Source organism: Bos taurus, chromosome 4 (genome assembly GCF_002263795.3).
Source record: "Bos taurus isolate L1 Dominette 01449 registration number 42190680 breed Hereford chromosome 4, ARS-UCD2.0, whole genome shotgun sequence".
NCBI lineage: Eukaryota > Metazoa > Chordata > Mammalia > Artiodactyla > Bovidae > Bos > Bos taurus.
Window position 1 is genome coordinate 93,000,248 of NC_037331.1, and position 24,663 is coordinate 93,024,910.

Sequence of the window (24,663 nt, forward strand, 5' to 3'; positions counted from 1 at the left end):
CCCTTAACCTTTTGCACAGTGCCAGAACTTCTTTGGTATAATTGTTCTCCACTTTATGGGTTGTCTGCTCGATAGCTCTATAGTGGGGCTCCCACACTGCGCCTCCCAGATCTGCTGCAGCCAGAGCCCCTGTCCCCACAGCAGGCCACTGCTGACCTGTGACTTCTCAGGAGACACTCAAACACTCAAAGGCAGGTCTGGCTCAGTCTTTTGTGGGGTCCCTGGGTCCTGGTGCGCACAAGGTTTTATATTGTCCTGGTTCCTCTGCCTTTTCTAAATCTAGCTTGTACATCTGGAAGTTCTTTGTTCTTGTACTGTTGAAGCTTAGCTTGAAGGATTGTTAGCATAATCTTGCTAGCATATGAAATGAGCTCAGTTGTACAGTAGTTTGAACATTCTTTGTCATTTTCTTTCTTTGGGATTGGAATAAAACTGACTTTTTTGGAGAAGGAAATGGCAACCCACTCCAGTATTCTTGCCTGGAGAATCCCATAGACAGAGGAGCCTGGCAGGCTACAGTCCATGGGGTTGCAAGAGTCAGACACGACTTAGTGCACTGTCTCACCCCAGAGATCCTGCCACATATACCACAAAAACCAAACATCCCCCAATGACCTTGGCCCCACTGTTCCAATCACTCCCAGGTGGGAATTCAGGCATATGTCCACAGAGGTCACAGACAACACACATACAGTTCTGTTATGTCCCATATATTACCCTTTCATGTCCCAAGGAAGACGTTTTCTCTTAGAGATTTTCATTTAGTGTATCTTTAAAAAATCTTGTGTTAAACTTGCCTTCATCTTTTTCTTGGGTAAGGACAACCCAGAAATGGCCCTTTTGTGTCTGTGATGTTACCATTCACAACTTTCTGGATAGGCCTAGTACAATCTTGAGAACAGGGTTGCTGTATGCTGAATGTCAGACGGTAGCTCTTAGCTTTGCCTGTCTTAGGGAGTTATGCTGTGCATTTTTTATTGGTGTACCATGTTTGATTTGTCCCTAATACCTTTGAAGTTTTTCTGAGAAATGAATAATGCAACATGAACTTATTAAAATACATTTTAAGCCTTTAAAAAAAAAAAAACTGACTTTTTCCAGTCCTGTGGCCATTGCTCAATTTTCCAAATTTGCTGGCATATTGAGTGCAGCACTTTCACAGCATCATCTTTTAGAATGAAATAGTTCAACTGCAATTCCATCACTTCCACTAGCTATGTTTGTAGTGATGCTTCTTAAGGCCCACTTGACTTCCCACTCCAGGATGTCTGGCTCTAGGTGACTGACCACACCACCATGGTTATCCAAGTCATTAAGACCTTTTTGGTATAATTCTTCTGTGTATTCTGGCCACCTCTTCTTAACTTCTTCTGACAAAACATGGTTCACTAGAGAAGGGAATGGCAAACCATTTCAGTATTCTTGCCTTGAGATCCCCATGAACAATACGAAAAGGCAAAAAGATATGACCCCCAGGTCAATAGGTGTTCAATATGCTTCTGGGGAAGAGATGAGAAATAACTCCAGAAATAATGAAGAAGCTGGGCCAGAGTGGACACAGTGCTCAGTTGTTAATGTGTCTGGTGGTGAAAGTAAAGAATGCGGTAAAGAACAATACTGCACAGTAAATGGAATGTTAGGTCCATGAATCAAGGTAAATTGGATGTGGTGAAGCAGGAGATGGCAAGATTGAATATCAACATCTTAGGAATCAGAGAACTAAAATGGATGGTAATGAGTGAATTTAATTCAGATGGCCATTGTATCTACTACTTTGGACACGAATCCCTTAGAAGAAATGGAGTAGCCCTCAGAGTCAACAAAAGAGTCCAAAATGAAGTACTTGGGTGCAGTCTCAAAAACAATGGAATGATTTTGGTTCGTTTCTAAGGCAAATCACTTAACATCACAGCAATCCAAGTCTATGCCCCAACATCTAATGCCAATGAAACTGAAGTCCAATGGTTCTGTGAAGACCTATAAGATCTTCTAGAACAAACAAGGAGAAGGCAATGGCATGCCACTCCAGTACTTTTGCCTAGAAAATCCCATGGATGGAGGAGCCTGGTGGGCTACAGTCCATGGGGTCGCCACGAGTCGGTCGCGGCTGAGTGACTTCACTTTCACTTTTCACTTTCACGCAATGGAGAAGGAAATGGCAACCCACTCCATTGTTCTTGCCTGGAGAATCCCAGGGACGGCAGAGCCTGGTGGGCTGCTGTCTATGGGGTCGCACAGAGTTGGACACGACTGAAGCGACTTAGCAGCAGCAGCAGCAGAACAAACAAACAGATAAAAAGAGATGTCGTTTTCATCATAGGGGATTGGAATGCAAAAGGAGGAAGTTAAGAGATACCTGGAGTAATAGGCAATTTTGGCCTTGGAGTACAAAATGAAGCAGAGCAAAAGCTAACAGTTTTACCAAGAGAACGCACTGGTCATAGCAAACACCCTCTTCCAACAACATAAGAGATGACTCTACACATGGACATCAGCAAATGATCAATACCAAAATCATATGGATTATATTCTTTGCAGCCAAAGATGGAGAAACTTTCTACAGTTAGCAAAAACAAGACCAGGAGCTGACTGTGGTTCAGATCATTAGCTCCTTACTGCAAAATTCAGACTTAAATTGAAGAAAGTAGGGAAAACCACTAGACAATCAGGGATGACCTAAATCAAAATCCCTTAGAATTATACAGTAGAAGTGACAAATAGATTCAAGGGATTAGATCTGACAGAGTGCCTGAAGAACTTGGACAAAGGTTCGTAACATTGTACTGGAGGCAGTGATCAAAACCCTCCCCAAGAAAAAGAAATGTGAGAAGGCAAATAGTTGTCTGAGAGGCCTTACAGATAGCTGAGAAAAGAAATGAAGGGAAAGGCAAAGGAGAAAGGGAAAGAGATACCCAATTGAATGCAGAGTTCCAGAGAATAGCAAGGAGAGATAAGAAAGCCTTCTTAAGTGAACAATGCAAAGAAATAGAGGAAACAAAAGAATGGGAAAGACTAGAGATCTCTTCAAGGGATTAGTCATTATCCAGAATATACAAAGAACAGTTCAACAATGAAATGACAAGGTTTGGTTACTTGAAAGACTAATCAGGTGATTAGAGGGTTGCAAGATTAAGATTAGGCTAGATTAAGTGCAATCAGTAACACTGATATCAATATAATGGTAATGAAACCCTGATCAAAACAGTGGACATCAAAGTTCAGTAGAGATTTCTGGTTGAGGAACACGTTTGTATGCCAGAAGGGTGACATATCTTGACTCCACCAAGACAGAACAGGTGTGTCTTCTTCCCACAACTTGCCCTATGTATAGCCTTTTAAGTAAAACTTCAGTTATAAGTGTAGCACTTAACTGAGTTCTGTGATTTTTTTCAAGAAGAATTTCAAACCTATGGGGGTAGTGGGCACCCTTGAATTTGTAACCAGTTGCTCAGTAGTGCAGGTGGCCTGGGGACTCCTGAAGTAAGGCTGACATCCAAAGTGAGGGTAGTGAGGCAGACTGAGCCTTTCAGCCTGTGGAGTCTGATACTACAGATGGTGTCAGAATTGACTTGCCCTTCACCCCACTGGGGTAGAAACAGGACAAGTAAGATGTTCACAAAGACTGTAATTTAGCATAAGTCCTCCCCCCAAAAATAGATTAATCAAATATATTAACAATTATTAAACACAGGGAGTAGGTAATTGTGGTCACTATACCATTGTCTCTACTTCTCTGAAATTTTGCAAATTAAAACAAATGTCATAACTGGAAAAATTATGTCTGTTTTATTTATTGACATGAAAAGATATCAAAATATTATTGAAAAAGAAACAGGTTATGACTCAGCATGTAAAAATACTCATTGACAGGAAATCATACCTATGTTTCTATATAGGTAGAAAGGTATCTGGAGAAGGCAATGGCATCCCACTCCAGTCCTCTTGCGTGGAGAATCTCATGGACGGAGGAGCCTGGTGGGCTGCAGTCCATGGGGTCGTGAAGAGTTGGACACGACTGAACGACTTCACTTTCACTTTTCATTTTCATGCATTGGAGAAGGAAATGGCAACCCACTCCCGTGTTCTTTCCTGGAGAATCCCAGGGACGGGGAAGCCTGGTGGACTGCTGTCTATGGGGTCGCACAGAGTCGGACACGACTGAAACAACTTAGCAGCAGCAGCAGCAGAGAGGTATCTGGAAGAATTTTCAACTGAATGTTAACACAGGTTAGTTGCAGTGATGGACTTTTGAGTGGTTTCTACTTTCTACTTTCTTTTTTGTGTTTATTTCTTCACAGCATTTATCACCACGTGACACATTCCATATTTTTATTATTTTTTGGCTTTTCCCTCTGTTAACACAGAAGCTCTCAGTAACGTTGTATCCCCAGTGCTTTCAGCATATGGCAGGAACACAATAAATATTTGCTAAATGCATTAATAATGTTTCTATGACTTGAATTTTTCTTTATCATGATTATTTACACTTTTAACAAATATATTTTCTCAAAATCAACATGGTTGTTTTTTTTTCCCAAACAGTGACACTGTAAACTTGAAGTCATAACCATCAGGAGCCACTGTCAACAGAATCTTGGTGGCTGTTGGCCCAAAGGCCGCACAGCACAGACCTCTTCTGGCCCAACTTCAACCCCTAGGGCACATATCCTGTATCATATTCCTCCAGCTGCAGAACCCAAGACAGTCATAAACCCAGTATTAAACCTCTTTCCTTCCATTAAACCCACATCCGGGGCTCACGTGCTGAGGACAGCATTTGCCTTTGTGTGGCTCTCCAGCTCAGAATTTCCTCAGTCATGGGCAGCTTTGCCGCCAATTTCCCTTGCAAAGCAAATTCAAACTGGTGAGAGGAATTGGGAGAGGAGGATGGGGAATAGAGATTGTAAATTTCTATGGAGCAGGAAGAACATGAATTAACTGTCCACAGTCGAAAGGAGCCTTGTTCAAAGAGCGATGTTCTGAATGGGGTGGCAAAACACTACACAGGTTGGAATTTTTCTGAACATTCACAAGGTGATACTCTCTTCAGGAAAAAAAAAAAAAAATACTATACAGAGAACCCAAGGGCAATGGTAGAGAAAAAACATACACAGTTCAGTAAGTGTCTGCCCACCTGCCCCTCGTTCCTTCTTGTGCCCTGTCATGTCCGACTCTTTGTGGCCTCATGGACTATAGCCTACCAGACTCCACTGCCCGTGGAATTCTCCAGGCAGGAATACTGGAGTGGGTTACCATTTCCTGCTCCAGGAGATCTTCCCAACCCAAGGACCAAACCCGAGTCTCTTCTGCGCATCTCCTGCATTGGCTGGCAGATTCTTTACCACTAGTGCCACCTGAGCAGCACCCTCCTTCTCCTTAACCCCTCACAAAGTCTTCCTTCCCTGGTTAACTCTTCTCTTTGGAAGCCAGACATAGAGGAGGGGAAAAGTAGCCTTATCACAACAAGATTAATTTTTTATGTTATATAATATCCACAGTTTATTGACTTTTAATCCAGCTTTACTTCAGTGTATTAAGCAATACACTGGTGCTCATATGATGTGAGTCAAACTGTTACCCAGTCAGGCTGATGGAAGATGACACTCCCCTCACAAATGCAGAAGGCTCCTGGAAAATGCCACAGACAGAGGAGTCTGGCGGGCCGTAGTCCATGGGGTCTCGAAGAGTCAGACACAACTTAAAGCCTGAGCATCCACACGCACACACACCAGCTGGCTACAGGGAGAAAAAAAAAATAACTCTTCCTTATATGGCATGGTGGAAGGAGGGCGATCCTAAACATTAGACCCCAGGTACCAGTCCCAGCAGCACCTTCTTCTAGCTTTGTGACTCTAAGTAAGTGTTAGTCGCTCAGTCGTGTCCGACTCTTTGCCACCCCACAAACTGTAGTCCACCAGGCTTCTTTATGGGATTCTCCAAGCAAGAATACTGGAGTGGGTTGCCATTCCCTTTTTCAGAGGATCTTTCTGACCCAGGGATTGAACCCAGGTCTCCCGAATTGCAAGCAGCTTCTTTATCATTTGAGCTACAGGGAAGTCCTATGTGACTCTGCGTATCAATAACTACTTTCCTAAGCTGGATTCCCCTGCCAAAAGGAACATGATTCTTACCCATCCAACTTACAAGGAGGCACAAGATCACATGAACGTGCCTTGGCTCATTGTAAACAACCCTAAGTGCTTCCTTGGTGGCTCAGACAATAAAGAATCCACCTACAATGCAGGATACCTGGTTTGGATATCTGGGTCAAGAAGATCCCTTGGAGACGGGAATGGCAACCCACTCCAGTATTTTTGCCATGGAAAATTCCATGGGCAGAGGAGCCTGGTGGGCTACAGTCCATGGGCTCCCAGAAAGCTGGACATAACTTAGCGCCCACACAAAGCAGCTGTAAAGCAATTAGCATTTTACAAAGATATGGAGTCAAACTGTCACTTATGGTCTTATTGAGACACTTAGAAATCACAAGTTCTTACCCCCAAACCAAGTCTTTTCAAATATAGGAGGAATGGTGTATTAATGATCTCTCCAGGCAATCAACAAGCCAAAGACTTGGCTACTTCACCAGCCAAGCACCAATAAACACTGACACACTTTCTGGGGCCAAAATGCTTACCAGCTGGCTCTTGCTTCTTGAAGAAATTAGATATTTAGATCCGCTTTATGACTCTTACCCTCCCTGCCACTCTGCTTAGCAGGCACTGATCACATACCTGCTCTGGTTTTATGCTGCTGCAACCAGACTCCAGGGCCTATTTCCATGAACAAATCCAATGTCCTCAATATTGTCCCCCAGGCTTCTAGATCTCTCTACAAACTCAGACATCCCAACTTCCCTCCTCCCCCAGCGCCCCAATACTTCACCTTCCAAAACTCATCTCTCTCTGATGTCACTTGATTTTCAATGGCGCCTATCAACCCAGTTGCACATTAAAATCACCTGGGGGTATTTTAAACAGCTCCAATGCCTGGGTATCTCCCTGCTGCTGCTAAGTTGCTTCAGTCATGTCCAACTCTGTGAGACCCCATAGACGGCAGCCCACCAGGCTCCCCCGTCCCTGGGATTCTCCAGGCAAGAACACTGGAGTGGGCTGCCATTTCCTTCTCCAATGCATAAAAGTGAAAGTGAAGTCGCTCAGTCGTGTCCGACTCTTCACGACCCCAGGGACGGCAGCCTACCAGGCTCCTCCATCCATGGGATTTTCCAGGCAAGAGTATTGGAGTGGGGTGCCATTGCCTTCTCCGGGGTACCTCCCTAGACGACTTAAATCAGAAGCCCTGGGGCTAGGTCCGGGATTGAAAGTGAAAGTGAAGTAACTCAGGCATGTCAGACTCTTTGTGATCCCATGGACTGTAGCCTACCAGGCTCCTCAGTCTGTGGAACTTTCCAGACAAGAGTACTGGAGTGGGTTGCCATTTCCTTCTCCAGGGGATCTTCCCAACCCAGGGATCGAACCCCGGTCTCCTGCACTGCAGGCAGACGCTTTACCGCCTGAGCCACCAGGGATTAAGTGGTTCTAATATGCACCTAGTTTGTTGGCCGTGTGTTCATTTAGTCACTGGAGAGTTTCTCAGCAGGAGAGCTACTGGCATTTGGGGCAGGACCATTTTTCCTCGTGCAAGTGTGATTCAAGCCTCACGAAGTATCACTAGCACACCCCAGTTCCAGTCGTGGTGACAACCAAAAACACACCATCTCCAAATGCCCCCACTTGAGAATCTCACCAGCTCCTTCTTTTCCTTTTGTACTTCTCCAGAGTGAAAGGCCCTCCCTTCCCACCCCACTCTTCAATTCTCACGTGACCAATTGTTCTAGTTTGCTCAGGACCCAGGGGTTTCCCAAGACATTAGGCTCTCAGTGCTAAATCTAGGAAAGTCCCAGGCAAACCCTCAGTGGTTAATCACCACAGATTTCCTTCTCTTGGCTCCCATGAGAGATCTTCATTGTTTTGTCTGTTTCTCTCCTCTTTTCTGGGAACTGGCCCTTCCCAACCCCATTCCAGGGTTATACTAGGAACAACCTTGAGGAGCTTGCTGATATAAGCTGGGCCACCTGACTTCCTCCCCCAGAATTTTCAGTTGGAACTGGATGCTAGTCTCAGTTTGGCTAGTGCTTCTAAAGAGATTTAAATTTGGGAACTGGTGGCCATTTCCTACAGATTTTATTGTCTTGGTCTCCAAAATCACTGTGGACAGTGATTGCAGCCATGATATTAAAAGATGCTTGCTCCTTAGAAGAAAAGTTATACAAAACTAGATAGCATATTAAAAAGAAAAGACATCACTTTGCCAGCAAAGGTCTGAATAGTCAAAGCTATGGTTTTCCAATAGTCATGTATGGATGGGAAAGTTGGACCAGAAAGAAGGCTGAGTGCCAGAGAGTTGATGTGTTTGAATTGTGGTGCTGGAAGACTCTTGAGAGTCCCTAGAACTGCAAGGAGATTAAACCAGTCAACCCTAAAGAAAATCAACCCTGAATATTCATTGGAAGAACTTATGCTGAAGCTGAAGCTCCAATACTTTGGCCACCTGATTCGAAGAGCCGACTCATTGGAAAAGACCCTGATCCCGGGAAAGATTGAAGGCAAAAGGAGAAGAGGGCAACAGAGGATGAGATGATTAGTTAACATCCCCGATTCAATGGACTTGGATTTGAGCAAACTCTGGAAGACGTGAAGGACAGAGGAGCCTGGCATGCTGTAGTCCATGGGGTCACAAAGAGTAGAACACAATTTAGTGACTGGACACTAACAACACTTTCCTACAGTGAAGACTACTGTTAGGTGTCAGGGAGAATGTGCGAAACAGAAAATCTGTAGCAACAAAGGAAACACGTGCCCCAAAAGAAACACATGCAGAGGTGAGGAGGAAACTTCCTGGCTTCCCCATGGTGCCCAAGTAGTTCTCAAACTTGAGCCTGCATCAGCATCCCCTTAAAACACTGTTTTTTGGGCCCCACCCCTAGAGTTTGTGATACAGTCGGTCTCCTCAGTGGTCCAAGGGTCTTCTTTTCCAAGGGTTTCCAGGTGGTGTTAATGCTTCAAATTAGGAATTTTGTGAGGACCCTTCCTCTGGGCCAGTTTCAGCATTGATCGATTTTTTTTTGGGCCAAGCTGAAGCACAGAGCCTTAACCACTGGATGGCCAGGGAATTCCCAAGTAATTCCCAAGTCTATATCTGATCAATTCCCCCACTTCTTTTTCTCAAACTTTGAGGGCTCAACAGGCTCAGCCCCGCCCTAGTGGTACATGGGTTACATGAGTCTGTACTTTTTTTAAAAAATCCTGGTTCCTGGGACTTGGGTGCTATCCCCAGATCTTCTAATTTAATTGGTCTGGCATGTGGCTCAAGTCTCTGGATCGATTGACTCATTATTTTTGGCTGAGCTGCTAGGCATGTGAGATCTTAGTTCCCCCACCAGGGATCAAACCTGTGCCCCCTGCAGTGGATGCATGAAGCCTTAACCACTGGACTGCCAGGGAAGTCCCAAGTCTGTATCTTTCTAATAAACTCCTCCTCTTCTTTTTCTCAAATAGCTTTCAGTTCAGTTCAGTTCAGTCGCTCAGTCGTGTCCAGCTCTTTGCAACCCCGTGGATTGCAGCGTGCCAGGCCTCCCTGTCCATCACCAACTCCCGGAGTTCACTCAGACTCACGTCCATAGAGTCAGTGATGCCATCCAGCCATCTCATCCTCTGTCGTCCACTTCTCCTCCTGCCCCCAATCCCTCCCAGCATCAGAGTCTTTTCCAATGAGTCAACTCTTCACATGAGGTGGCCAAAGTACTGGAGTTTCAGCTTTAGCATCATTCCTTCCAAAGAAATCCCAGGGCTGATCTCCTTTAGAATGGACTGGTTGGATCTCCTTGCAGTCCAAGGGACTCTCAAGAGTCTTCTCCAACACCACAGTTCAAAACCATCAATTCTTTGGTGCTCAGCCTTCTTCACAGTCCAACTCTCACATCCATACATGACCACAGGAAAAACCATAGCCTTGACTAGATGGACATTTGTTGGCAAAGCAATGTCTCTGCTTTAGAATATGCTATCTAGGTTGGTCATAACTTTCCTTCCAAAGAGTGTCTTTTAATTTCATGGCTGCAATCACCATCTGCAGTGATTTTGGAGCCCAAAACAATAAAGTCTGACACTGTTTCCACTGTTTCCCCATCTATTTCCCATTAAGTGATGGGACCAGATGCCATGATCTTTGTTTTCTGAATGTTGAGCTTTAAGCCAACTTTTTCCCTCTCCTCTTTCACTTTCATCAAGAGGCTTTTTAGTTCCTCTTCACTTTCTGCCATAAGGGTGGTGTCATCTGCATATCTGAGGTTACTGATATTTCTCCTGGCAATCTTGATTCCAGCTTGTGCTTCTTCCAGTCCAGTGTTTCTCATGATGTACTCTGCATATAAGTTAAACAAGCAGGGTGACAGTATACAGCCTTGACGAACTCCTTTTCCTATTTGGAACCAGTCTGTTGTTCCATGTCCAGTTCTAACTGTTGCTTCCTGACCTGCATACAGGTTTCTCAAGAGGCAGGTCAGGTGGTCTGGTATTCCCATCTCTTTCAGAATTTTCCACAGTTTGTTGTGATCCACACAGTCAAAGGCTTTGACATAGTCAATAAAGCAGAAATAGATGTTTTTCTGGAACTCTCTTACTTTTTCGATGATCCAGCAGATGTTGGCAATTTGATCTCTAGTTCCTCTGCCTTTTCTAAAACCAGCTTGAACATCTGGAAGTTCACGGTTCATGTATTGCTAAAGCCTGGCTTAGAGAATTTTGAGCATTACTTTACTAGCATGTGAGATGAGTGCAATTGTGCCGTAGTTTGAGCACTCTTTGGCATTGCCTTTCTTTGGGATTGGAATGAAAACTGACCTTTTCCAGTCCTGTGGCCACTGCTGAGTTTTCCAAATTTGCTGGCATATTGAGTGTAGCACTTTCACAGCATCATCTTTCAGGATTTGAAATAGCTCAACTGGAATTCCATCACCTCCACTAACTTTGTTTGTAGTGATGCTTCCTAAGGCCCACTTGACTTCACATTCCAGGATGTCTGGTTCTAGGTCAGTGATCACATCATTGTGATTATCTGGGTCATGAAGATCTTTTTTGTACAGTTCTTCTGTGTATTGTTGCCACCTCTTCTTAATATCTTCTGCTTCTGTTAGGTCCATACCATTTCTGTCCTTTATCGAGCCCATCTTTGCATGAAATATTCCCTTAGTATCTCTACTTTTCTTGAAGAGATCTCTAGTCTTTCCCATTTTGTTGTTTTCCTCTTTCTTTGCATTGATCGCTGAGGAAGGCTTTCTTATCTCTTTTGCTATTCTTTGGAACTCTACATTCAGATGCTTATATCTTTCCTTTTCTCCTTTGCATTTCGCTTCTCTTCTTTTCACAGCTATTTGCAAGGCTTCCCCAGACAGCCATTTTGCTTTTTTGCATTTCTTTGCTTTTTTGCATTTCTTCATAAATAGCTTTATTGACATATAATTCATATATGGTACAATTCCCCCACTTAAAAGTTCCAATTCAATGATTTTTAATAGATTCACAGATATGATACGTACAACTGTCACCAATTTTAGAACAATTTTCATCACCTCAAAAGAATCCTCATCCCCTTTAGCTATCATTCCTCTCCCCAAGCCCTCTTGTCCCCACCCCAGCCCTCAGCAACCACTAACCTATGTTATCTATATGGAGATTTCCCTATTGCGCAGATTTCATGTGAATGGAATTACGTATTTATGTAGCCTTTTTTGACTGGTTTCTTTCACTTGGCCTGAGGTTTTCAAGATTTATCTGCACTATAGCAAGGGTCAATAATACTTCATTCCCATTCAGAGCCTTTGCTCATTTTAAATTGGGTTATCTTTTTCTCTCTTTCTTTCTTCTTTTTTTATTTTTAGGGTTATCTTTTTTATTACTGAGTTATAACAGTTCTTTATATATACTGGATACAAGTCTGTCTTTTTTAAAAATCTTTTTATTTTGTGTTGGGGTATAGCCTGTTAAAAATGCTGTGATAGTTTCAGGTGAACACCAAAGGGACTCAGCCGTCCATATACATGGATACAAGTCTCTTATCCCATATGATTTGCAAATATTTTCTTCCACTCTGTAGATCATCTTTCACTTTCTTGATAGTGCATGCTGAATATTTGCACCGCTCAAAACTCATATGTTGAAATCATAATGTTCAATGTGATGGTATTAGAATGTGGGGCCATTGGAAAATGCTCAGGTCAGGAGACTGCAGCCCTCGTGAATGGCATTATGCTCTTATAAAACAGACCCCCCCCCCCCCCCCAGCTCCCTAGTCCCTTCTGCCATGTGAGATCCCAACAGGAAGTCTGCGACCCAGAGAAGGGCCCTCTCCCAACCATGCTGGCACCCTGATCTCAGACTTTCAGCCTGCAAAACAGTGAGGATTTCTTTTTTTTTTTTAATAAGCTGTTCAGTTTGTGATAGTTTGTTATAGCAGTTTGAATGGACTAAGCCAGTGTCCTTTGAAGCGCAAAACTTTTAAATTTTTATCAGAGTCCAATTTGTCTACTTGTTGCTTTTGCTCTTTATGTTTTTTGGTGTCATTTCTAGGAATCTTTTGCCAAATCCAAGGTCATAAAGATTTACCCCATGTTTTCTTCTAGGAATTTAATAGTTTTATATTTTACCTCTTATAAAGGAAATCAGTCCTGAATATTCATTGGAGGGACTGATGCAGAAGCTGAAGCTCCAATACTTTGGCCACCTGATGTGAAGAACTGACTCATTAGAAAAGGCGCTGATGCTGGGAAAGATTGAAGGCAAGAGGAGAAGGGGACAACAGAGGATGAGATGGTTAGATTGCATCCCCAACTCAATGGACATGAGTTTGAGCAAGACTGGGAGTTGGTGATGGACAGGGAACCCTAGCATCCTGCAATCCATGGGGTCGAAAAGAGTCGAACATGGCTGAGCGACTGAACTGAACTATATAAGTTGGCCAGCCCCAATGATTGTTCTCTTGCTCCCTGTTCATCCCATGCTTGACCAGTCCACGCCTCACCTACACCTTACTCAACTGAGTGACTTTCCCTCTTAATCACAGAGCCTAATCAGTAAATACTTATATTGTCACCCTGCTTATTTAACTTATATGCAGAGTACACCATGAGAAATGCTGGGCTGGATGAAGCATAAGCTGGAATCAAGATTGCTGGGAGAAATATAAAAAACCTCAGATATGCAGATGACATCACCCTTATGGCAGAAAGAGAAGAAGAACTAAAGAGCCTTTTGATGAAAGTGAAAGAGGAGAGCAAAAAAGTTGGCTTAAAACTCAACATTCAGAAAACTATGATCATGGCATCCGGTTCCATCCCTTCATGGCAAATGGATGGAGAAACAATGGAAACAGTGACAGACTTTATTTTGGAGGGCTCCAAAATCACTGCAGATGGTGACTGCAGCCATGAAATTAAAAGACACTTGCTCCTTAGAAGAAAAGCTATGACCAACCTAGACAGCATATTAAAAAGCAGAGACATTACTTTGCCAACAAAGGACTGTCTAGTCAAAGCTATGGTTTTTCCCGTAGTCATGTATAGACGTGAGAGCTGGACTATAAAGAAAGCTGAGCCCCGAAGAATTGATGCTTTTGAACTGTGGTGTTGGAGAAGACTCTTGAGAGTCCCTTGGACTGCAAGGAGATCCAGCCAGTCCATCCTAAAGGAAATCAGTCCTGAATATTCACTGGAGGGACTGATGCTGAAGCTGAAACTCCAATACCCGGAGTTTGGCCATCTAATGTGAAGAACTGACTCACTGGAAAAACCCCTGATGCTTAGAAAGATTGAAGACAGGAGAAGAAGGGGATGACAAAGGATGAGATGATTGATTGGCATCACCGACTCTATGGACATGAGTTTGAGTAAGCTCTGGGAGTTGGTGATGGACAGGGAGGCCTGGCACGCTGCAGTCCATGGGGTCAGAAAGAGTTGGACACCACTGAGTAATTGAACTGAACTGAACTCCCCTTGGCCCCAGCTAGTGATCGTCCTAATCTTTAGATCAGAACTATCTCCACTATGATAGTTTCCTTGGCAATTGATGAGCCAAACTGATATCAATTCCCCCACAACTGGAAAACTCCCTCTTCCTGTGGTAGTGAAGACTACTCCCTTATCCTGCCTGCTATCTGCTGCCTGTGGTGGGGTGTCACTTGAGCTCCCTCATCCATTAAACTCCTGATGTCTCTGTCACCGATTCCTGGATCTTTTTTCTGATCTTGAAGTTGGGCAAGTACAGGCCTTGCAGGCCAGTGGGATGCAGCCCAACACATCCATTTTGAGCTAATTTTTGTATGTCCTATGAGAACTTCATTCTTTTGCATGTGATTTTTTTTTTCACAATAAGAATGGAAGCCTTTACCATATGAGCCAACAATTTCATTTTTTGCCCCCCCCCCAAAAAAAAACTGAAAACAGGAACCTAAAAACTTATTTGTATACCCATGTTCTATTCTTAACAGCCAAGGAATGGAAGCAATCCAAATGTCCATTAACAGATAAATGGGTAAACAAATGTGGTATACACATACAGTGGAATATTATCCAGCCTTAAAGAGGAATTCTGACACATGCTACAACATGGATGAATTTTGAGGACACTGAGCTAAGTAAATTAAGCCAGTCACAAAAGATAAATACAGTGTGATTCCACTTATGGGAGTAACTAGGATAGTCAAATTCATAAAAACAGAAAGTAAAATGATGGTTGCCAGGAGCTGGGAAGAATGGGGAGTTGCTTAATGAATACAGAGTTTCAGTTTTGCAAGATGAAAAATTTCTGGAGATTGGTTGCACAATGATGTAAATATAGTTAATGGTACTGTTCTGTACCCTTAAAAATGGTTAGGATTTTATGTCATACATTTTTTTTTACCACAATAAAAATAATTTAGAAATGTTTAAAAGTTTTAGAAGACCTCAGAATTTGGTCAAAGGAAGCCAATTAGTGTCGAGATTTAGCTAGAGCTAAGTACGCGTCCTAGGTTTAATTTCTGAAAATGTTTTTATTACCTTTTAATTATCCTGTAGGGACCTCTCTGCTCAGAGAATCATCCTGGTCTCCAGGCCAACAGTAAACAGTAAGTGAGACAAAGGAACAGACCGCATGACTCTCAGTGTGTTTCTGTCATGCCATGGGAGCTCTTCCGGGTCATCACCTGCTGTGTTCCAGGATTTAGAGTGCATTCTAAAATACCACTCAGCACTGGTGATGGATTAAGCTTTACTAGGGAAAGAGAACTCTTTCGAGGCTGGGGCAACAAGCAAAGGGAAAGCAGAGAGGTGAGCTGGGGTAGCGTGCTCTGATGGATATAGAGTTCTACCTTGTTTTCACAGGGCTGATGGACTATGATGGAGTGAGTTAACAAATTTCTGACCAAAAAAGATGGCTGGAAAAACAGTTTTTGGAGTGTACCATTCCCTGCTGCTGCTGCTGCTGCTGCTGCTTAGTCATTTCAGTTGTGTCCAATCCCATGGACTGTAGCCTGCCAGGCTCCTCTGTCCCTGGAATTCTCCAGGCGAGAATACTGGAGTGGGTTGCCGTGCCCTTATCCAGGGCATCTTCCCGACCCAGGGATCAAAGCTGGGTCTCCTGCATCGCAGGCAGATTCTTTACCACTGAGCCACCAGGAAAGCCCATACTATTCCCTGACCCGGGTTCATATAACAACAAATGTTCAAAGGCTCAGAGCATATTTCAGTTCATTTTCAGTTCAGTGTGATAATCTTGTTCCTGTGCTACCGTTTCACCTCCTTTTAGTAACAGGTTCACCATGCCCTCAATGTTTACCACGGAGGGAAAAACACAACAAACAAAAATCACCAATTAGAATTTTTAACAAGAGAAGGGCCAGCAGCAATAGACTCTATCACAAAGAGAAAACAATGATGAAGCTATTTCCCAAACAGCCTGAAAGTTTTTTCTCTCCCAGAAATAGCAGCCTAAACAATTTTTGGCAAATCTCCAAGTTTGGCAAATCTCATTCCAAGAATAAATAATGGCAAAAAATTGCCTATGCTTGCATGCGTGAGTGCTCAGTCACATCAATTGTGTCCGACTCTTTGTGACCCCGTGGACAATAGCCCGCCAGGCTCCTCTGTCCTTGGAATTCTCCAAGCAAGGATACTAGAGAGGGTTGTCATGCCCTCCCAGGGGATCTTCCCAACCCAGGGATCAAGTCTCCTGCATTGTAGGCAGATTCTTTACCACTGAGCCACCAGGGAAGCCCTACCTGTGTTTACTATGTGCCGAGAACTTATCTAAGAATTTTACATACATTACCTCATTTAATCATCACACCAACCCTACAAGGTGAGCACTCATTTTATGCCCCTTTTATATCGGAGGAAACTAAGAAGAGGTGGCAAGAATACACAGAAGAACTGTACAAAAAAGATCTTCATGACCCAGATAATCACGATGGTGTGACCACTCACCTAGAGCCAGACATCCTGGAATGTGAAGTCAAGTGGGCCTTAGGAAGCATCACTACAAACAAAGTTAGTGGAGGTGATGGAATTCCAGTTGAGCTATTTCAAATCCTGAAAGATGATGCTGTGAAAGTGCTACACTCAATATGCCAGCAAATTTGGAAAACTCAGCAGTGGCCACAGGACTGGAAAAGGTCAGTTTTCATTCCAATCTCAAAGAAAGGCAATTCCAAAGAGTGCTCAAACTACCACGTAATTGCACTCATCTCACATGCTAGTAAAGTAATGCTCAAAATTCTCTAAGCCAGGCTTCAGCAATACATGAACCGTGAACTTCCAGATGTTCAAGCTGGTTTTAGAAAAGGAAGAGGAACTAGAGATCAAATTTCCAACATCTGCTGGATCATCGAAAAAGTAAGAGAGTTCCAGAAAAACATCTATTTCTGCTTTATTGACTATGCCAAAGCCTTTGACTGTGTGGATCACAATGAACTGTGGAAAATTCTGAAAGAGATGGAAATACCAGACCACCTGACCTGCCTCTTGAGAAATCTGTATGCAGGTCAGGAAGCAACAGTTAGAACTGGACATGGAAGAACAGTCTGGTTCCAAATAGGAAAAGGAGTACATAAAGGCTGTATATTGTCACCCTGCTTATTTAACTTATATGCAGAGTACATCATGAGAAACGCTGGGCTAGAGGAAGTACAAGCTGGAATCAAGATTGCGGGGAGAAATCTCAATAACCTCAGATATGCAGATGACACCACCCTTATGGAAGAAAGTGAAGAGGAACTAAAAAGCCTCTTGATGAAAGTGAAAGTGGAGAGTGAAAAAGTTGGCTTAAAGCTCAACATTCAGAAAACAAAGATCATGGCTCTGGTCCCATCACTTCATGGCAAATGGATGGAGAAACATTGGAAACAGTGGCTGACTTTATTTTGGGGGGCTCCAAAATCACTGCATATGGTGACTGCAACCATGAAATTAAAAGACGCTTACTTCTTGAAGTAAAGTTACGACCAACCTAGAGAGCATATTAAAAAGCAGAGACATTACTTTGCCAACAAATGTCAGTCTAGTCAAGGCTATGGTTTTTCCAGTGGTCATGTATTGATGTGAGAGTTGGACTATAAAGAAAGCTGAGCACCAAAGAATTGATGCTTTTGAACTATGGTGTTGGAGAAGACTCTTGAGAGTCCCTTGGACTGCAAGGAGATCCAACCAGACCATTCTACAGGAGATCAGTCCTGGGTGTTCATTGGAAGGACTGATGTTGAAGCTGAAGCTCCAATACTTTGGCCACCTGATGCGAAGAGCTGACTCATTTGAAAAGACCCTGATGTTGGGAAAGATTGAGGACAGGAGGAGAAGGGGATGACAGAGGATGAGATGGTTGGATGGCATCACTGACTCAATGGATCTGGGTTTGGGTGAACTCTGGGAGTTGGTGATGGACAGGGAGGCCTGGTGTGCTGTGGTTCATGGGGTCACAAAGAGTCGGACAGGACTGAGTGACTGAACTGAACTGAAGACATAAAGGGCTTCCCCCGTGGCTCAGTGGTAAAGAATCCACTTGCAATAGAGGAGTTGCAGGAGACTCTCCTGGGTCTGGAAGATCCCCTGGAGGAGGACACGGCAACACACTACAGTATTCTTGCCTGGAGAATCTCACTGGCAAAGGAGCCTGGCGGGCTGCAGTCCATAGGGTCGCAGAGTTGAACACAACCTAAGCAACTTAGCGCGCACAAGGTCCCGATAGGAAAACCAGGATTGGAACCCAAGCTGTCTGTCTCAGAGTGTGTGCTTTTAACTATCGCATTAAACAGAACTGAAACACTGGGCTGAATTCTGCAAGCGCCTCAAGTGTGCACTGTCCTAGGACCTGGGAAGAAGTAGGGAGAGAAGCACCAATAAACGTGGCAGGAGACAAGGTGTGTCCTGTGATAGAGTCAAGTGGGACAGGAGATGTTGGAGAACACAGTGAGGGTAGAAGAGCAAGATAAATGGGGAAGGGGTGTGGAGTCCAGTTGGGAGGGAGCTTTCAGGGTGAAGAAACAGTGACATGACAAAATGAAGTAACAGAGAACTGTATAGTCCCTTGGATTCTTTTAAAATAGCTTTGAAAAGTTACTGAAAATCGCTTAGTTGTGTCAGACTCTTGGCGACCCCATGGACTATGCAGTCCATGGAATTCTCCAGGCCAGAATACTGGAGTGGGTAGCTGTCCCCTTCTCCAGAGAGATCTTCCCAACCCAGGGAATGAACCCAGGTCTCCTGTATTGCATGCAGATTCTTTACCGTCTGAGCCACCAGGGAAGCCCAGTAAATTGTACATATTTAAAGCATATAATTTGATAAGTTTTGATTTACATATATACTCATGAAACCATCACCACAGTGAAGATAACAAAAATAAACATCATCCCCAAGTTTCGTTGTACCAAATTTGTAAACCCTCCCTTTCTGTACCTCACCCTAGACTCTCCCTGCTTTCTGTAACTATAGATTATTTCACATTTTCTAGAATTTTACATAGTCTACAGTATTTACTGTTTGGTCTAGTTTCTTTCCCTTTTCACTTGGTGCAATTATCTTGAAACTCATCTGAATTGTTGTGTATGTTAATCATTTATTCCTCTGATAAGGGACTATATCTACACTATGTAAAGAACTCTTAAAACTCAATAATAAACGACAATCCAATTTTTTAAATGAGCAAAGGATCTAAATAGACATTTCTCCCAAGAAAATACACAAATGTATATAGAAGATGCTTAACATCATTAGTAATCAGGGAAATGCAAATCAAAACCACAATGAGATACCACTTCTCACTCACTAGGATGGCTATAGATAAAGTCAGATAATAGGAAGTAAAAGTGAGTATGCAGAGAAATTGTAACTCATATACATTGCTGGTGGGAATGTAAAATGCTTCCCTGGTGGCTCAGCTGGTAAAGAATCTGCCTGCAATGTGGGAGACCTGGGTTCGATCCCTGGGTTGGGAAGATCCTCTGGAGAAGGGAACAGCTACCCACTCCAGTATTCTGACCTGGAGAATTCCATGGACTATTAGTCCATGGGGTCACAAAGAGTTGGACACAACTGAGTGAATCTAAAATGGTGCAACTACTTTGGAAAACAGTCTGGTGGTTCCTCAAAAAGTTAAACAGGGACTTAGGATTTGACCCAACAATTCCACTTCTACATTTATACCCCCCGCCAAAATGAAATGTGTGCATATGTCTTTTACACAAATGTTCATGGCAGCATTATTCATAATGAAAGTGAAAGTCACACAGTTGTGTTTGACACTTTGTGATCCCGTGGACTATATCCTGCCCTGCTCTCCTGTCCATGGAATTCTCCAGGCAAGAGTATTGGAGTGGTTTGCCATTCCCTTCTCCAAGGGATCTTCCCAACCTGTTGATCGAACCCAGGTCTCCCATTGCAGGCAGATTCTTTACCAACTGAGCCACTAGGGAAGCCTATTATTCATAATAGCCAGTATATGGAAACAACCCAAATGTCCACCATATGATGAATGGATTAATCAAATGTGATATATTCATATGATGAAATATTGTTCCGCCATAAAAGGAATAAAGTACTGGTACATGCTACAACATGGTTGAACCTGGACACATTATGCCAAGTGGAAGAAAGACACATACACACAAAAACAATATTACATGATTCCATCTCTTAACGAAATGTTCTGAATTGGCAAAGATATATATAGAGAAAGTAGATTAGTGATTGCCTGGACTTGCAGGCAAAAGTTGAGGGGAAATTGAAGGTGTACAGCTTTTCTTTGTGGGGTGATAAAATGTTCTCAAGTTGATCATGGTGATGGTGGCACAACTCTGTGAACAGAGTCAAAAAACTTTTGACTTTCATACATTAAATGGGTGAATTTTAAGGTATGTGAATTACCTCTCTCTCAAGCTGTTACCAATTTTTTTTTTACTTTTTATTGGTGATTAGTATTCCATTATATGAATATACTGAGGTTTTCTAATCAGTTTACCTGTTGATGGACTTCTGAGTTGTTTACAATTTTTCGCTCTTAAAAATAAAAGTGCTATGTACATTCACACGCTTTGTGTGGACACATACTTTCTTTCCCCCAGGTTAATGGATAGGAGTGAAATGGCTAGATCGTATGGTAGGTGTGCCTAACTTTTTAAGAGACGACCAAACTGTTTTCTAAAGTGATTGTACCATTTTGTACTCCCATTAACAATTTATGAGAGTTCCGGTTCCTCCACAGCCTTGTCAACTCTTGGTATGATCAGCCTTTTTAATTGGGCATTCTAATAAGTATATAGCAATATCTCTTTGTATTTTTTCTCTTTCTGATTTCAATTTGCATTTCTTTAATGACTAATGATGTTTAGCATCTTTTCATGTGCTTATTTGCCATCTTTATATCTTCTTGAAAATATCTGTTCAAAATTTTTTGCCCACTGAAAAAAATTGAGTTGTCTATTCTTATTATTGAATTTTCAAAGCTCTTTATATTTCAGACATTAATCCTTCATCAGATATGTGTTTTGGAAGTATTTTCTCCCAGTCTGCAGCTTATCTTTTCATTTTTCTCACAGTGTCTTTTCAAGAACAGAAGTTTTAAATTTTGATGAAATCCAATTTATCAAAATTTTATTGATTGTGTTTTTAGTGTCTTATTTACAAAATACTTGTCTAATGAAAGGTCACAAAGATTTTCTCCTATGTTTTCTACTAGTAGCTTTGTAGTTTTAGATTTTACATTTAGGTCTATGATGTATTTTGACTTAATTTTTGGTATGAGGTATAGATGAAAATTTATTGTCCAGTCTCATTCATTGAAACAACATCATTTCTCCATTAAATTGTGTCTTTGGATATTTTTCAAAAATCAGTTCCACATATACACAACACATCTACATATAATTTTATAAGAAGTCTTAAAATTCAGTAGTCCTCCAACTCTATTCTCTTTCAAAGTCATTTTGGCTATTCTAGGTCTTTTGTATTTCCATAAGAATTTTAAACAGCTTGTCAATTTCTACAATTGCTTTTTCTGTAGAGCGGAGACAGAATATGGCATATTAATGAAAAACCCAGGGCTCTGCAGTCAGTCTGCATAGGTTCAAGACCCAGACTTACCTCTTCTTAGCTGCTTGACTTTGGGCATGTTACCCAACTTCTTTGCAACTCCACTTCTCATTCATAAAGCTGAAGTAAGAATATTAACAATCTCATGGGATTGTGATGGGGCTTAAATGAAACACTGCAAATATTGCAGGGATGGAAAATACAGGCAGACAATGGGCAGATCATGTATCTTACCCACAGCAATCACTCCAGGAAGCCAAACCACAGCCTCTGCAAGAACTGACCCAGAACAGTCAGGATTTGGTCAAGTCATGACTGCAAACGTCTCTCATATTTGCCCTGGCTTCAACTCAGGACCAATCAGAGATAGCCACATTTGCTCTCCAAACCAATCACATAAGATACCCCATTGTTAGCCCACCTCCAGCCTTCCTAAGCCAACAACCTCCTCTCAGGGTTTCCCTGAAGCCTTCCCCATTCTGACTACACATTTTTTCCACTCCCCTGCCTGCCTTTGACTCTGCCAAATGCACCTGATGGTGGTTGACGCCCTGGCTATAGCAAAGCTCTGAGTAAATAGCTTCTTCTGCTTCTCATTTGGGTGATGGTCGGGAAGATCCCCTGGAGAAGAAAATGGCAACCCACTCCAGTGTTCTTGCCTGGAGAATCCCATGGACAGAGGAGCCTGGTGGGCTACAGTCCATGGGGTCACAAAGAGTCGGACACGACTGAGCGACTTCACTTCACTTCTTCACTTCATTTATTTTTACAGTGCTTAACATTGTGTTCACAGAGCTTAATCAGTGCCCACTAAATTTCATATAAGCAGCAGAATTGTTTTGTCAAATGAAGTTTTACACAGAATCCAAATATATATAAAACAGGAAAAAAAAAAAGTTTATTTTATTTAAGCCAGTCAGTAACAGTGGGACTTTGTGGTGATTAAATGGGGATAAAGGATGACAGTTGCTGACGTGGTATTTAAACACACACACACACAAACACCCTGATTCACACTCTTAGTTAGTTAGTGCTAGTTGCTCAGTCGTGCCCGACTGTTTGCGACCCCATGGACTGTAGCCCTCCAGGCTCCTCTGTCCATGGGGTTCTCCAGGCAAGAATACTGGAGTGGGTTGCCATTCCTTTCTCCAGGAGATCTTTCTGACCCAGGGTCTCGCGCATTGCAGGCAGATTCTGTATTGTCTGAGCTACCAGGGAAGCCCCCAGTTCTCACTAAAAGAAGTTGCAAATGATAACAGGTTTTTTTTTTTTTACTTTTAAGCAGGTCACTTTACAATCAAACATTTGTAGAACTCCCACAGCACTTCAAAACTCTAGGGCTCTCAGAAAAATGAAGACTACTAGTGTGAGCTCAGGGTTCAGGGTCTTAAATTACAAGGATGATGCAAACCAGCTGGGTAATCTTGGGCAAGTCAACTGAAGTTCGTCTGTTTTGTTTGCTGCTGCTGTTAAGTCGCTTCAGTCGTGTCCGACTCTGTGCGACCCCATAGATGGCCTCCCACCAGGCTCCTCTGTCTCTGGGATTCTCCAGGCAAGAACACTGGAGTGGGTTGCCATTTCCTTCTGTTTTGTTTCTTTCACCGTAAATTGAGGAGGCTGAACTAAACAAGAACTCAGCATTCAGTGTCTACCATTATCTTCGTGTAGTGCAGGGGACTCTGTGTGTGTGCCTGTTTAAAAAAAATTCAGGTATCTGGCCCAACCAGTGGATCTAACTCAATAAATCTGGGGTAGGATCCTGTCTACATTTTAAACAAGCACCTAACTGATGATGGTTATGCTAGTGATCCTTGTGCATAATTTGAGACACAAATGAATAAGTGATCTTTTAGGTTCCTTCTGGCTCTGCTTTGTGTGATTTATATGGAGTTGGAGGGGAGAAGTCACAGAGCTAGATCATGGGGAAGGGGGAAAAGAGGGAAAGGGGAGGGGAAGATTGCTCAACAGTTAGGGAAAATGTTGATGGGAAGTCTTTTCAAAAAAACCTATCGTAACAATATTCTTCTTTTGAAAGTCCCCATGAAGCTGGTCCATAGAGACTTGGACTCTGCAAGGAGTTGTTGCAAAACCTGTCCTCCACTAAAATGCAGGAAAAAGCACTCCTGAACTTCCCAGCCCTGTGCCCTACGTTTGAATACACCAGAGAGTAATTACAACGTGAAAAAAATGCTTCTTTGCCCTCCAACTCCTCAGCTTCCTGATAGCTCGCTTGGGGCAGGGCGGGCCAAAGCAGGATTTGCCCATTTGGGTGCCTCAAAACCAGGTTAAATCCAGGCCATTTCGCCAGAGCTCAGAGCAAAAATCCTCTCCATTCTCCAGTTGAGACCCCAGCTCAGTGTAGCAACACCGCCCTCTTGCGGCGGAGAACGGGAGTCCGCCTGTTGAGGAGAACAAATGCCAGGGGCGATACCGCCCGAGAAGGCCCAAAGTTCTCCTGGGTCAGAGGGAGCAGGTAAGAGAAGGAAGAAAATAAAGATATCACCGTTTTTCCTCATTGTCTCTTTCTACTTTACAATTCCTTTCTGCCCCCCCAAACCAGTCCTCCCACCAACTCTAGTATTATTTGCTCAGTCGTGTCTATTTGTGACCCCATGGACATGTGTGTCTGCCCTGCCAGCTTCCTCTGTCCATGGGATTCTCCAGGCAAGAATACTGGAGTGGGTTGCCACGCCCTCCTCCAGGGGATCTTCCTGACCCAGGGATTGAACCTGGGTCTCCTGAATTGCAGGCAGATTCTCCTTGCCCTCTATTAATAATTTATTTTCCTAATGCTTTGCAGTATACAAGGTGTTTTCACAAACATCTCGTGTGGTCCATTCTCACTTCCTTTCACATCATCCGCCACATAATTCCAGAATGAGAAGGGAAAACTGAAAACTAACAACCTATGTAAACGCTCTTCTTGTATTTTGTGTAAGGGTGAACCTGACCTCCCCTTATTCTTGAATTGCCGGACTTTGTATCGGACTTTGGCCCCTCTAAGAGCCCACTGAGCGACTGAACTGAACTGAGAACTGAAGAGCCCATTA

At 42.9% G+C, this 24,663-nt stretch overlaps 1 long non-coding RNA gene across 1 annotated transcript in view; it reads left to right on the forward strand.

The window, feature by feature from the left end:
• LOC132345128 (uncharacterized) overlaps positions 1-20,610 on the forward strand; it is a 32,762-nt gene extending 12,152 nt beyond the window's left edge. Inside the window, exon 2 of the long non-coding RNA XR_009494261.1 lies at positions 12,715-20,610. This is a non-coding gene — a long non-coding RNA (uncharacterized lncRNA). The remainder of the gene's footprint in view (positions 1-12,714) is intronic.
• The last annotated feature ends 4,053 nt before the right edge of the window (positions 20,611-24,663 follow it).